The 14,942-nt window shown below is 38.0% G+C and overlaps 1 pseudogene; it reads left to right on the top strand.

The window, feature by feature from the left end:
- Positions 1 to 6,285: 6,285 nt before the first annotated feature.
- LOC108591996 (histone H2A.Z pseudogene) lies at positions 6,286 to 6,749 on the top strand (annotated as a pseudogene).
- Positions 6,750 to 14,942: the final 8,193 nt, after the last annotated feature.

The raw sequence follows: 14,942 nt of genomic DNA, 5'->3' as shown, positions 1-14,942 counted from the left end.
AGCTGAATCCTAAAGGTAAATGGGTGAGCCATGCTAAGAGCTGGAGGAAGAAAACTCCATGTAGATAGACCTTTGGCCTTTTGTAGAAATAGGAAGTCTCATTTGGCTAAAGCATGGTAATCCAGAAAGAGAATGGTGGGAATAGAATTGGGGAGGGAGGCAGATGCTAGGGCAGGTAGCACATCATGTACCAGAAAAAGACCCTCGGGTTTTTTTGCTGCATGCAGAACAAACCAACAGGAAAATTTTATACAAGAAAGTGATATAGCAGATTGATATACATTAAATCTTTCTGACTCTTGTGAGAAAAATAGTTTGGTGTCAATGAGGTTCTTAACAAGAATGAAAGCAATAAACTGTTTAGGAAACAACTATCAAAGTCAAGGTCAGAAAATTGTAGTATGGTAGGAGTATAGCTGAAGACAGTGGGCAGCTTTCTGTCATGTTTTAGGAGAGAAATTGATGGGAACAGCTTGTGAATTTGATATGGGTGAAGCAGGAAAGATGGCTTCAGTTAATACATAGCTTAGTGGATATTTTAAACTGCAAGATCTGTGTGGGAAAGTACCTGCCTAATATTTGGTTATTTATGTAATTCTCAGTCTTATCAGCTGACGACATACACCCCTCAAGCCTTTGACTTTAGTCCTGTTTTGATCTCCACTCACCTCCAAGCTGGAGGGGGCTGAAAATAACCTTGGAAAGACTCCATCCATTATTCCTTGTGTAAATTCTGACTTCTACCTGTCTACCAAAAATCATTTTCCCTTGACTTCTAACAGTAGATTGTAGTACTAGATTTCATTTTCATTCATAGAATAGCAGTAGTAGTACTATGTGGACTGTAGTACTAGATTTCATTTTTTACCCATAGAATAGCAGTCAAATTTTTTCTTCATTACCACCCAGGTTCATCTTCAGCCCAGGAATGAGTCTTTACACCAGTCTACCTCAAACTATGTTTCCCATTTTGTGGTGCTGTATATCATGAGCTGTTTTTCGTCCCCTCTACACCTGATTTTTCGATCAGCTCAAAATACTCTTACCACTTGATCTGTCACTTTACCATAAGTTTGTACCTTGGTTTTATCCCATGATACATTTCTCCCATTTCTTCTCTTAGCTTTGCCTATCAATTTGACTCAAATGTATCCTTATCTTATAATTACTATTAACAACTTTATGTAAATAGTCCACCTGAGTCTGAGACAGCTGTCTCTTCCAAAGAACTTAAATGCCACTCTCTCACTGTTTGTCTTTCAGAGTTGTAGGTGCAATAGAGACATAAGAATCTCGGACTTGATTCTTAACCTATTAGATTGGTGCAAAACTAATTGGGATTTTGCCATTACTTTTAATGACAAAAACACAATTACTGGTAGCGAAACTCAAATAAAATTTGAAAATTAAAAGCTGCCTAGGTCTTGCCAATACTGTGTAACTTGGAACAAGCCTCATCTCAATAGTAACTTGTTTACTAGGCTACTAACCAGAGTGAAAGAGGAGGAATCAAGTGAACAAAGACATTGCCACTGTTTGTACTTCAAGTTCCATCTGTCTGGAAGCTACAAATTCATTCAGCCAATAATATTAAATACCAGTACTGCTTCAAGTGAAACATAAGTTTGCCCTCTGAATATCTTCATTTGTGTTATTGATCTATGGCCATACCACCCTGAATGTGGCAGATCTCATCTTAATTTGTGTTACTGAATTTTTTCTTCAGCACCAAGGCCAATATAGCTAATTTTCTTTAGTCTCAGTTCTGGATCTTTCCCATTTTCTTACTAGTCAGTCCCACTAAAAGTATCTCATATCTTTTGGTTTATTTTGATATGACCTTCTAAGTGTTCATCTTAAAGTGGTATGAATGTCAAAATAGCTTTGTTGGAAATACCACAGAGTGTTGCATACACCAAAATCTTTCATTACATGGATTTAAGTAAAAGTCCCACTAAAATATTCTTAGGGGAAAAAGTAGGTTCTCACTAACCACAGCACTGGCCCATACCTTGCTTCCATAAGGAGTATATGTTAAAAATAGTTTTAATATTACAGTATTGCAGTTTCTATATTTCACCAAGTTGAAACCATAAAGCTCCGAAAAAGAGAGAAAATGAGTGTGGTTAGTACTAAGTGACAACTTGATTGGATTGAAGGAGGCAAAGTATTGATCCTGGGTGTGTCTGTGAGGGTGTTGCCAAAGGAGATTCACATTTGCAGAAGTGAACTGAGAAAGCCAGACCCACCGTTAACCTGGGTGGCCACAATCAAATCAGCTACCAGAGCAGCTAGAATATAAGCAGGCAGAAAAATGTGAAATGAGAGACTGGCCTAGCTTCCCAGCCTACATCTTCTCCCGTGCTGGATGCTTGCTGCTCATGAACATCAGACTCCAAGTTCATCAGTTTTGGAACATGTACTGGCTCACTTTGCTCCTCAGCCTTCAGATGGCCTATGGTGGGACCTTATGATTGTGTGACTTAACACTTAATAAGCTCCCCTTTACATATCTATATATATATATATATATATATATATACATTCCATTAGTTCTGTCCCTCTAGAGAACCCTGACTAATACAATGAGCATATAGGAAAAATTACAAAAAACAAATGTGGCACATATCAAAGATGAACAGTATAACTGATATAGAAATCTACATTCAAGTCCCAAACTAGTGCAGCTAAGACACTGCATTAGGGTCTTTTTACCTAATGTTTTCATCCCACACTTTAAAACATACATTGGATCTGTTAATGTGCTGCACCTCTATTCTATTAACATAAAAATAAAAACATCAAAGGCAGTAGGTTAAATCTAGAAGGGAAAGGCATACACTTGCTTGGAAAACTAAAACAACTCTGGAAGGGTCTCTCAACACAAGTAGCCAGGGCTAATCCAATTTTTCTCAAGAACTCGCAGACTTCTGAGTGACTCACTGTTCTGTGGCATTGAGGCAGATTAGTATCTTTGTAGTAATGTAGATTAATATCTTTCATCATATGACTTGCCCTATTGCTATGTGGAAGATTCTTTAATAAATCATTCCTCTCCATCACTACCACCATTTTTATAAAGAGATTTAGGCTTGGCACAGTCGGTTATGCCTGTAATTCCAGCACTTTGGGAAGATGAGAATTGCTTGGACCTGGGAGGCGGAGGTTGCAGGGAACTGGGATAGTGCTGCTGCACTCCAGCCTGGGTGACAGAGCAAGATTCTATCTCAAAATAATAATAAAATAAAAAGAGACTTATTATCAAGGGAGGTGTGGTGCTTAGTTTTGGCATTTTTCTTTTGAGTTATTTGTACACGTAAGACTTGGTCTTTAAAAAATTGCTTGATAAATTTTCTCAACTTTAAAAGAGTTTTGCTTTCTTTCAGGAAGTGGAAAAATTACCACACTTGCCTTAGGACATGTCAGACAAACACTACGCTTCCTGGCTCAGGTAGAAAGAAGTATGTCTTCCTCACCTAGTGTTAGTTTCTCAATAAATAGGTGTGATCTTACAGTTCTGGGAAAGAAAAAATAAAATTGTAATTTTGGTCCTTAGACCAAATTTATTATCAAAGTCCCATTGATAAAGGCATACACAGAAGCCCAAAGCTGCCTCAAGGCTAATTTTAGTAAAATACCTGGGAATGTCTGGGCATTCACTTACCTAGTTTAGCAGTGATTTCTCAGAATGTACACCTGCAACTGATGTCAAACAAACAAGTTGCAAGAGTTGCAAGAACAGTTAGAGTAAACCAAAAGACTATAGCAACTCAGTGAAATGGCCAAAGAAATGCTCCTCAGGCTTGGCGGAATGCCATTCTTGTTCTTTACACTGATGAGGGTCTGCAGAGATCAGGGAGCTGAGATGGCTACTAACAGTGTGAGTCTTTTCATTTGTTTCATTATTTCCATATAAAACAAAGGCAGAGGCAAATAATGCCAGCAGTAACAACAGAACTATCACTCATGTTCTTCAATGTAACTGTGACATTTGTCTGACAATCTTTGCCATTTCTGAGAGCCCAGATGCACTTATAACCTTCTTGTCAAAGTGTTTACCCAAATTGTAGGGTTAAGTTTTACTTAACAGTATTTCTAACTCTCTACACATTCTATGCATATGAAAATCAACCGGATTGTTTCAGAGTATCTACATGACAATTTCTAGATTTTAACTTTGATATTCCCATTAACTGTTCATTTCTCTTGTGTCAAGTAAAGGTTGGGAAGCAAATGATGGTAAGTTCATAAGAATTAGGATTTTTTTCCCCTCCAGATCTTGGCTATAATATTATTGATGAAATACTTGCACATTTTATAACCTACCTGTCAGAGTCAAAATTAGTTCATACAATATATTTTTATTCTTTCAAGATAATCTTACTAACATTACACCAATGCATTTTGTACTGACGTATCACACAATTGCTGTTTTTCCTCCTGTTCAACTGACTTTCCATAGCCTGCAAAGAATATGGCTGTAATCTCTCTTAGAATCTGCATGACCTAAAGCAAAGGGATCTGTTTAAATTGCTTTTTAGAGATTTCATCCAGCCCTAGCATGATCAACTAAGCACAGTCATGAGAATTTTCCATAAAAATTCCACATAGCAGTGGAAAATGGTTTTACATACATTATAACATTTTTTATCAAATTTTTTGGTCTTTTTTCAGTACACATTGCTTTATGTCATTCAAACTCTCTTTTGCAGTAGATAAAGAAGAAAATATTCAGTGAATATTTTCACTCAAAAGCTACCACAGTATGCAAGAAACAGTCTGCATCTGACCTTAGAACCTAGGTGATAGGGGTTTCTTCAAAAGGCACGTGACAGGTGCCAAAGTAGGGAAGACTGACAGAACATTAATGAGGAGGTAGTGGAGATAGATTTAATAATGTATTATAACCTTAAAAATCTCTTTCAATAACTGAATTTTTTCTTAAAGGTATGCATCTAAGAACATCTTTAATGTCTGGTACATTTGGACAAAACTTTAATTTATAATGAAATACAACATCAACATAACAGGTTCTGATAATTTGAGTTCCCATCTGAATCTTTTACAATAGTCTAGAGCCATAGATTAGCCATCAGTACAGCAGTGTATAACCTTTTTGCTTCTAAATAAGCATATTTAAGAATGAGACAGAAGTAATTCATGTTATTATGGCTATACTAAGTGAAAAGAATAAGACATTCACAGTTTGAACCTTGAGCTTATTACATAGAAGGTAAACTATTACAGATCAAGTAAATTATACTCAAATTTTCTCAATACTTTACTGGAATATACTTTGTAAAAATACAAGGCAAGAGTACTTTATTATTACTCCCTCACCCCAACACATATTTAAGCTATATTTGATTGTATTTCTGTAATACATACACATTATTAAATTTATGGTATATAAATGATTTATATATGCATATTATGAAATGCAAATATTTGGATATGACTGCTAGCTAGACTATAAAACAGTGAAATGCCAATTAAAATAACCACAGCACAGCAAAAAAATGAAAATATATTCATTATAGACCATATTATACTTCTAAAATTAAGACTTTTATTCCTGAGGTAAATTTTACCTTATATAACACTCCTGAAGTATATTAATAAACAAAACTTCTTTTGCAATCCTTTTTAAAAAAAATTTAATGAATTCCAAATTTAATGGAGTACAACTTATCCATCTTTCCTTTAGGATTAGTGTTTGCTGTATCTATTTAAGCAAACTATTGCATTTTGAATTTTATCGAAAAGATTCAAGGTTTGATGAAACTTTTTCTCTATTAGCCCTGCAATCAGGTCATAGTAGCTTATTTATTCTAATAAATAAATACCACAATACGTTAGTGATAGAAAACCACTTTGTGAATCATTTTCTTAGTGCGAGTGGTTATATTTTGCCTTAAATCAGATTCCTCGAAATCAGACACAGACACGAAGATTCATGTGCTTATTGTAGAAACACTTCCATGACAAACCACAAAGTATATAGATAAAGCACTGCAAGAAGGGCAAAAAAGCCAAATCAGTGTCAGGTTTCTAACTCCCAGTCTCAGTCTCTTCCAGAACGGTCTGGAGTATAAATTGTGCCACAGATTATAGTCCTACTGGAAGCAATTGAGCTAAGCTTTCATACTTTTGAGACTGTGAACCAAGATAAAGTAACTCCAAGTTTGAATCGCGGTGCAACGGAGGAGTAGGTGGTGGGATCTCGCCTTGGATCTGATTAGCTCTTTCTCTGCCTTGCTTGCTTGAGCTTCAGCAGAATTCAAAATGACTGGCGGTAAGGCTGGGAAGGACTCCGGAAAGGCCAAGACAAAGGCGGTTTCCCCTCGCAGAGAGCCGGCTTGCAGTTCCCAGTGGGCCGTATTCATTGACACCTGAAATCTAGGACGACCAGTCACTGACGTGTGGGCGCGACTGCCGCTGTGTACAGCGCAGCCGTCCTGGAGAACCTCACCGCAGAGGTACTGGAAGTGGCAGGAAATGCATCGAAACACTTAAAGGTAAAACATATTACCCCTCGTCACTTGCAACTTGCTGTTCGTGGAGATGAAGAGTTGGATTCTCTCATCAAGTCTACAATTGCTGGTGGTGGTGTCATTCCACACATCCACAAATCTCTGATTGGGAAGAAAGGACAACCGAAGACTGTGTAAAGGATGCCTGGATTCCTTGTTATCTCAGGACTCTAAATACTCTAACAGCTGTCCAGTGTTGCTGATTCCAGTGGACTGCATCTCTGTGAAAAACACAATTTTGCCTTTTTATAATTCTATTTGAGCAAGTTGGAAGTTTAATTAGCTTTCCAACCAACCAAATTTCTGCATTCGAGTCTTAACCATAGTTAAATGTTACTGTGGCTTCAAAGAAGCTATTGATTCTGAAGTAGTGGGTTTTGGTTGAGTTGACTGTTTTTAAAAAACTGTTTGGATTTTAATTGTGATGCAGAAGTTATGGTAACAAACATTTGGTTTTGTACAGACATTATTTCCATTCTGGTGGATAAGCTCAATAAAGGTCATATCCCAAACTAAAAAACAAAGTAACTTTCCAAGTCCTTTTTGGAAAAAAAAAAAAATGGTTCCTATAGTCAAAGGACAGTATCATATAAAGAAAGGTTGTATTATAGGTCTTTAGAAGCAAATTTATATTGAAGCTGAAGGCAAGGCTCAAAGAAATAGCAAGAGAGATCTAAGAGCAACTGGGCAGAAGACCAAAAGTACCCACTGCACATTTGCTCCATGTGACCCTATTTTTGTCAAAGACCACCTCTTCCCACCCCAGTCATGCATGTTAAGGTCATATGTAATTATCCCCAAAATTTCTAGGAACATACATAAATTTGTTCCTAGAAAAATTCCAATAAAGTAATTCTCAGCTATTAAATTGATGAATTGAACTTGATTTTCTCTAAGATCCCCTTAAAAGCATTGTCTGGAGCAGTGATACATTGAGTGTGTGGCCTGTAAACTGGTTCTGGTTCTTGAAATGTGAGCACCATTCTATGAAGAGAACAACAATTGAGAGTAAGCATTTAAAATAATTATTACAACTATTTGTGGGATAATTTTATACCTCAGTTGAATCAAGTAAAAATGGGGCTGTATTTTCTATACATTTGTTTTTAATTTCATTTGTTTCCTAGTAATTCATTTTTTATTGTAGTTTACAGAAACATTGTTCTGCAATAGATCAGAAAATTAAAAAGCTTGTCCTCAAGCTTTTTTTTACAATGCAATTTGAGTAGCATTCCTTTATACTATCCAATTTTAATTAGTCTCCTCTTATTCTCTAGTAAGCCTTTTTCCAGTGTGCTTTTTGTATTAGCTTCCTAGGACTGCCATAACAAAGTATTAAAATGCTGAGTAGCTTAAAACAAGAGAAATGTATTCTTTCACAGTTCTTGAGTCTGGAAGTCTGAAATTAAAGCATCAGCAGGGCCATTCTTCCTTTGAAGGCTCTAGGAGAGAATCCTTCCTTACTTCTTCCAGGTTTGGTGACCGCAGCTTTTACTTGATTTGTGGCAGCATAACTCCAATCTCTGCCTTCATCATTATATGGTGATAGGGTTTGGCTCTGGGTTCCTACCCAATTCTCACTTTGAATTGTAATAATACTTACATATCATGGGAGAGACCCATTGGGAAGTAATGGAATCATGAAGGTGGGTTTTTCCTGTGCTGTTCTTGTGATAATGAATAAGTCTCGTGCAATCTGATGGTTTCATAAAGAGCAGTTCTCCTGCATATGCTGTCTCTCTTGTCTGCCACTAAGTATGACATGACTTTGCTGATTCTTTACCTCCTACCATGATTGTGAGGCCTTGCCATTCATGTGGAACTGTGAGTCAATTAAACCTCTATACTTTATAAATTACTCAGTCTCTGGTATGTCTTCATTAGCAGTGTGAGAATGGACTAATACTGTAAATTGGTACTGGTAGTGGGGTGCTGCTGTAAAGATACAAAAATGTAGAAGCAACTTTGGAACTGGGTAACAGGCAGAGTTTGAAACAGTTTGGAGGGCTCAGAAGAACACTGGAAAATGTGGAAAAGTTTGGGAATTGCTCAGGACTTGAATGGCTTTGGCCAAATGCTACTCATCTCAAATGGAGATGAGGAACTTGGAAACTAGAGTAAAAATGACTCCTGCTATGTTTTAGCAAAGAGACTGATGGCATTGTGTCCCTGCCCTAGAGATCTGTTGGACTCTGAACTTGAGAGATACGATTTAGAAATTTCTGGCGGAAGAAATTTCTAAGCAGCAAAGCATTCAAGATATAACTTGGGTACTGTTAAAAGCATTCAGTTTTATTCAATCACAAAGATAAGGTTTGGAATTGAAACTTATGTTTAAAAGAGAAACAGAGCACTAAAGTTCAAAAAATTTGCAGCCTGACAATGTGGTAGAAAATTTAAATTCATTTTCAAGCCAGCGGCAAGAGTTTGCACAAGTAATGAGTAAGGAAATGTTACTCCATAAGCAAAGTCTCCAAGAAATATGGGACTATGTGAAAAGACCAAATTTACGTTTGATAGGTGAATCTGAATACAACGAAGAGAATTAATCCAAGCAGGAAAATACTCTTCAGGATATTATTCAGAAAAACTTTCTGAATCTAGCAAAGCAGGACACTATTCAACTCCAGGTAATAGAGAGAACACCACAAAGATATTCCTCAAGAAGAGCAACCCCAAGGCACATAATCGTTAGATTCACCAGGGTTGAAATGAAGGAGAAAATACTAAGGGCAGCCAGAGATAAAGGTCAGGTTACCCACAAAAGGAAGCCTATTAGACTAACAGCAGATCTCTCAGCAGAAACCCTACAAGCCAGAAGAGAGTGGGGGCCGATATTCAACATCCTTAAAGAACGGAACTTTCAGCCCAGAATTTCATATCGTGCCAAACTAAGCTTCACAATTGAAGGAAAAATAAAATCTTTTATGAACAAGCAAGTACTCAGAGATTTTATTACCACCAGGCTGGCTTTACAAGAGCTCCTGAAATAAGCATTATACATAGAAAGGAAAAATCAGTATTAGCCTTTCTAAAAATATACCAAAAAGTAAAGAGCATCAACATAAAGAAGAATTTACATCAATGAATGGATAACATAACCAGTTAACATCAAATGGCAGTAACCCTAAATTTAAGTTGACTAAATCCCCCAATCAAAAGATACAGCCAAAACCTAACAGTATGCTACATCCAGACCCATTTCATATCCAAAGATTCACAAAGACTTAAAACAAAGGGATGGAGAAAGATTTACCAACCAAATGAAGAGCAAAAATAAATAAATAAATAAAAAGCAGGAGTTGCAATTCTCACATCTGATAAAATAGATTTTAAAGCAACAAAGATATAGTGGTAAAAGGATCAATGCAACAATAAGAGCTAATGATCCTAACACCCAGATACATAAGACTCATAAAGAGATTTAGACTCAATGAGACAGAAAATTAATAAGGATATTCAGGACCTGAACTCAGATCCTAAAAAGTAAACTCAATAAATATTTATAGAGCTCTCCACTTTAAATATACAAAATATACATTCTCCATCTTAAATACACAAAATATTGATTGGCCATTATTAATACCCGTTTTTTAGAATAAAGCTACATTCCCGTTCTCTCTCCCTCTTTTCTTCCTCTTTCTTCCTCTCCTTCACTCCTTTTTTTTTCTTTCAAAAAAAAGAAAAAAAGAAAAAGAAAAGAAATCAGACAGATCAGAGTGTACAATTGTAAAAAAAAATGAGGTGCTAGATGACTCCACCCCCTGCCCCACCTTTCTTTATGACGTACTGTTTCCCTCTTGGGAAAAAAAAAAAAAAGAGGAAATGTTACTCATCAAGACAATGGATAAAATGTCTCCAGGGCATGTCAGAGGTCTTTGGAGCAGCTCCTCCCATCACAGGCCCAGAAGTCCAGGAGGAAAATAAGGTTTCCTGGACTGGACCTGAGGCCTTACTGCTTTGTGCTGTCTTAGGTCTTGGTGCCCTGCATCCCATTGTGGCTAAAAGAGGTCAAGGTACAACTTGAGCCACGGCTTCAGTGGGTGCAAGTCCCAAACCTGGGCAGCTTCCACATGGTGTTGAGCTTGTTGGTGCACAAAAGTAAAAAATTGAGGTTTTGGAACCTCCACCTAGATTTCAGAGGATGTATAGAAACTCCTAGATGTCCAGGCAGACATTTTCTGTAAAGGCAGGATCCTCATAGAGAACTTCTGGAGAGCAGTGTGAAAGGACAGTGTGGGGTTGAAGCCCCTACACAGAGTCCCCACTGGGGTACTCCCTAGTGGAGCTGAGAAGAGAGCCACCATCCTCCAGATTTCAGAATGGTAGATCCACATAATTCACCTAGAAAAGCTGCAAAAACTTAATGCTAGCCCATGAAAGCAGCTGGGAGCCATGCTGTATACAGCAAAGCCACAGAGGCAGAGCTGCCTGAAACCATTGAAGCCCACCTCTTGCAGTGTGACCTGGATGTAAGACATGGAGTCAAAGGAAATCCTTTTGGAGCATTAAGATTTGACTGCCCCACTGGATTTTGGACTTGCATGGGGCCTGTAGCCCCTTTGTTTTGGCCATTTTTTTTTTTTCCATTTGGAATGGGTTATATTTACCCAATGCCTCTATCCTTATTGTATCTAAAAAGTAATCAACTTGCTTTTGATTTTATTGGTTCATAGGTGGAAGGGACTTGCATTGTTTCAAATGAGACCTTGGACTGTGGACATTTGAATTAATGCTGAAATGAGTTAAGACTTTGTGGGAATGTTGGGAAGACATGATTCATTTTAAAATGTGAGGACATGAGATTTGGGAGGGGCCAGGGGCAGAATGATATGGTTTCACTCTGAGTCTCTACCCAAATTTAACCTTGAATTGTAATAATACCCATGTGTTGTAGGAGGGACCTGGTGGGAGGTAATTGACTCATGGGAGCAGGTTTTTTTCCTATGCTGTTCTCATGATAGTAAATATATCTAATGAGATCTGATGGTTTTATAAAGGACAGTTCCCCTGCACATGCTCTCTATCTTGCCTGCCACCGTGTAAGAAATGACTTTCCTCCTCCTTCTCCTTCCACCATGACCATGAGACATCCCTAGCTATGTGAAACCGTGAGTCAATCAAACCACCTTTATATATAAATTACCCAGTCTTAGGCATGTGTTTATTAGCAGCTTGAGAACAGACTAAAACACATGGCTTTTTGTTTGTTTGTTTATGTCTATATCCTCTCCTCTTCCTATAGTGACACTCTCTTAGAATTTAAAGCTCACTGTAATCCAGTGTAATTTTATCTTGATTTTTGGCTGATCATATTTTGAAAGACCCATTTCTAAATGAAATAGACATGAATTTTGAGGTGGAAACTCTCCAACCCTCTTGACTTCCCTAGCTTTCCTAGTGCACTTGTTTGCATTTGCACAATAACTTTCACATTGCTAAATCTAATGGTCAATTTTAAGTCCTCACCTAACTTAATTTATATAGATCATGATTTCTCAAAATAGTTCTGTTTTTAAAACTATTGTCTAATATGGGGACTGTTTAAACTTTCAAAAGTGTTTAGGTAACAAACTATATAGTCTGCTAACTTTAATTTGGACCTGACATAGCTTAAAACTCCCTTCTCCATATATTATCCCACTTCACTTATTTGTTCTTTTCATTCTCCTTTATTGAGTTTTCCCCTTTTTCCTTAGCCTCTTGATGTTGGTTTACCTCAGTGTTTCTTTTCCTATATATACGCTATTCTTTAGTAACTTTATGAACCCAATATTTTAAATATTTATCTAGGCCCACAACTTCCAAATTTGTGCATTCTAATTGTTGTTCCCTGAACTTTAGATTTGAAAACACAACTGCTGACTCAAGGTCTCCACTTAATGACTAACAAAAAATGAAATTATGTTTAAAATGCAAAGTCTGAATTCCCATGATTCTGCTCAACCTGTGACTCCCTTCATTTCAGTAGTGCAGCGATGAGCACTTATGTATAAAACAAGGTGGTCAGGATACATTTTACTGATATTACACTTAAGCAAAGATTTGAAGAATGTGAGAGACTTCATTATACTTACAGCAGAAAAGTGTTTCAAACACCACCACAGCTAGTGCAAAGGCCTGAAGGAGAAGCATATTTATTGTGTGCTTGGAGCAGCAATATGATTGGAAAAATGGGTAAAGAAAAAAAGAAAAGGAGGAAAAATTATGTACAATCTTTTAAATTGTTGAAAGGATTTTGGCTTTTACTCAGGGCCATTGTAAAATTTTTTAACTTTTTCTGGGAAAGGGGTAATTGTTTTTATTAATGTATAACACATACAGAAAATCATAATCATAGGTATTAATAAATATTCCTACACTAAATATTTCTGTGTAACTCAGGAATATTTAGAAACAGAATATTATCAACATCCCATAAGCTCCACTCAGGTTTGCTTCCATTCATTAACTGTATCCCATGCCCCCAGGAGTAAAAACTATCTTGTTTTCTAATACCACAGATGAATTGATGAATAAAGATAAATGTAATAAATGGTAGATTAAATATTGATAAATTAAATTATACAATATGTACTTGTTTCGGTTTATATTCATGCTGCTAATAAGGACATACCTAAGACTGGGTAATTTATAAAGAAAAAAAAGTTTAATGAACTCACAGTTTCACATGGCTGGGGCAGCCTTAAAATCATGGTGGAAGACAAAGAGGAGCAAAGACATGTCTTACATGGAGGCAGGCAAGAAAGAATGAGAGCCAAGCAAAGAAGGAAATCCTTTATAAAACTATCATATCTCTTGAGTGGTCACTCTACTATTATGAGAACAGTATGGAGAAAACTGCTCTATAATTCAGTTATCTCAACCTGATCCAGCCCTTGACACATGGAGATTATTACAATGCAAGGCGAGATTTGGGTGTGGACACAAAGCCAAAGCATATCAGTACTCTTTTGGGTCTGAGTTTGACTCATTTTGTCCAGACTTCATAGGAATCAAGGATTCTCAGGAAGATTAATAGAGCTGGGAATTGAACAAGGAAATTTCTGGTGATGATGGAAATATTCTATGCCCTGATTGTGATGGTGGATATGCTATGGGATATGTCTATCAAAACTCATAGAGCTATATGCACAAGAAGAATGAATTTTACCACATATAAGTTATACCTCAACAGGCCTGTCTTTAAAAAGAGCCAAATACTGCATGATCTCACTTCTAAGAGGGAGCGAAATGATAAGAACTTGTGAATACTGTAAGGCCAGTTGCCTTGCTGGGAGTCAAATGGCCACATTTATCACTCTCCGTGCCTGATAACTGCATCACCACTCGAGCTCATTATCTGGCTTCCCCACATAGCTTCCCCACAACTGCCTCTGCATACCATACCCAAGCCCACACTCAGCACTAAATTATGCATCCAACCTCCAGCCTGCTGTTAAAAAACCTGCAGAAAAAATTTTTAAAGAAGCCGCACCATACCCTATGCAGCAACAGCCTGCCCCGTACACCCCTGGCAGGCTTGTGTACCCAAGGTCCCACCCACCTACCAATGGCAACTACTTTCATGTACTTCCTACTTTAACTCCATATACTTCCTGCTCCTCAACAGCCAATAGAAATGCCTTCTCTTTGTTTTCCCAGTAGCCAATCAATTGCCTGCCCTTCCCATAAAATCCCACTCCCTGAACAGCCAGGCACTACTTCTCTGGCGCCCCCCTTGGACCACTGAAGGTCGCCCGGGAGCTGAATAAATTAACTTCTCACTTTCTTAGGCTTGCCTCAGTTTCCTCGTTTAACCTCGGCAATAAATAAATCTTTCATTTGGTGCCAAAACCCGGGAGGAGTTGTGAGATCCCCTCCTGGGGAGGAAACCAACTCCTCCACCTGAGGCCGTACCAGGAATTGTTCTGCCATGAGGTAAGACTTCTGTTGCCCATAACTTTTCCCGCTGCCTGCTCTGTGGACATCCTGATCATAATTGCGGCTGCGTCAGGGACTCCTCATCTCTCTGTAGGCCCAGGGCCCCAGCCTCATTCTGAGGACCTGAGCATAGTGGAGACGTCCCTACACTCTTGTCTTCTCCCCATAAGGGGTCTCCCAGGGCCAGGAATCTGAGGGAGACATCCCCACCTTCCTGAACCCTATTGTAATCTCCGGTGTTCAAGGGGATGGCTCAGGATGCTGAGCCGCCCTTCCAATCATCTTGCCAGCCATGGCTAAGGTTTGAGTGATAAGAATCCCTGTCCACAAGCCCGGGCTCTGCCCAGGACTAAAACAGACCTTTAGCTCTCCATCTCAAACTTGCCCTTTGGCTGGTCAGCTCCCACCTAGACACTTTTAGTTTCTTTCTCTCTCTCTCTCTCTCTCTCTTTTTCTCTCTCTCTCCCCCCCCAAGCGAGTGTGTGA

This window comes from Callithrix jacchus, chromosome 5 (genome assembly GCF_049354715.1).
Source record: "Callithrix jacchus isolate 240 chromosome 5, calJac240_pri, whole genome shotgun sequence".
Classification (NCBI taxonomy): Eukaryota; Metazoa; Chordata; class Mammalia; order Primates; family Cebidae; genus Callithrix; species Callithrix jacchus.
The sequence above is the reverse complement of the archived record's forward strand: the minus strand, read 5'-3'. Positions and strand labels throughout refer to the sequence as shown.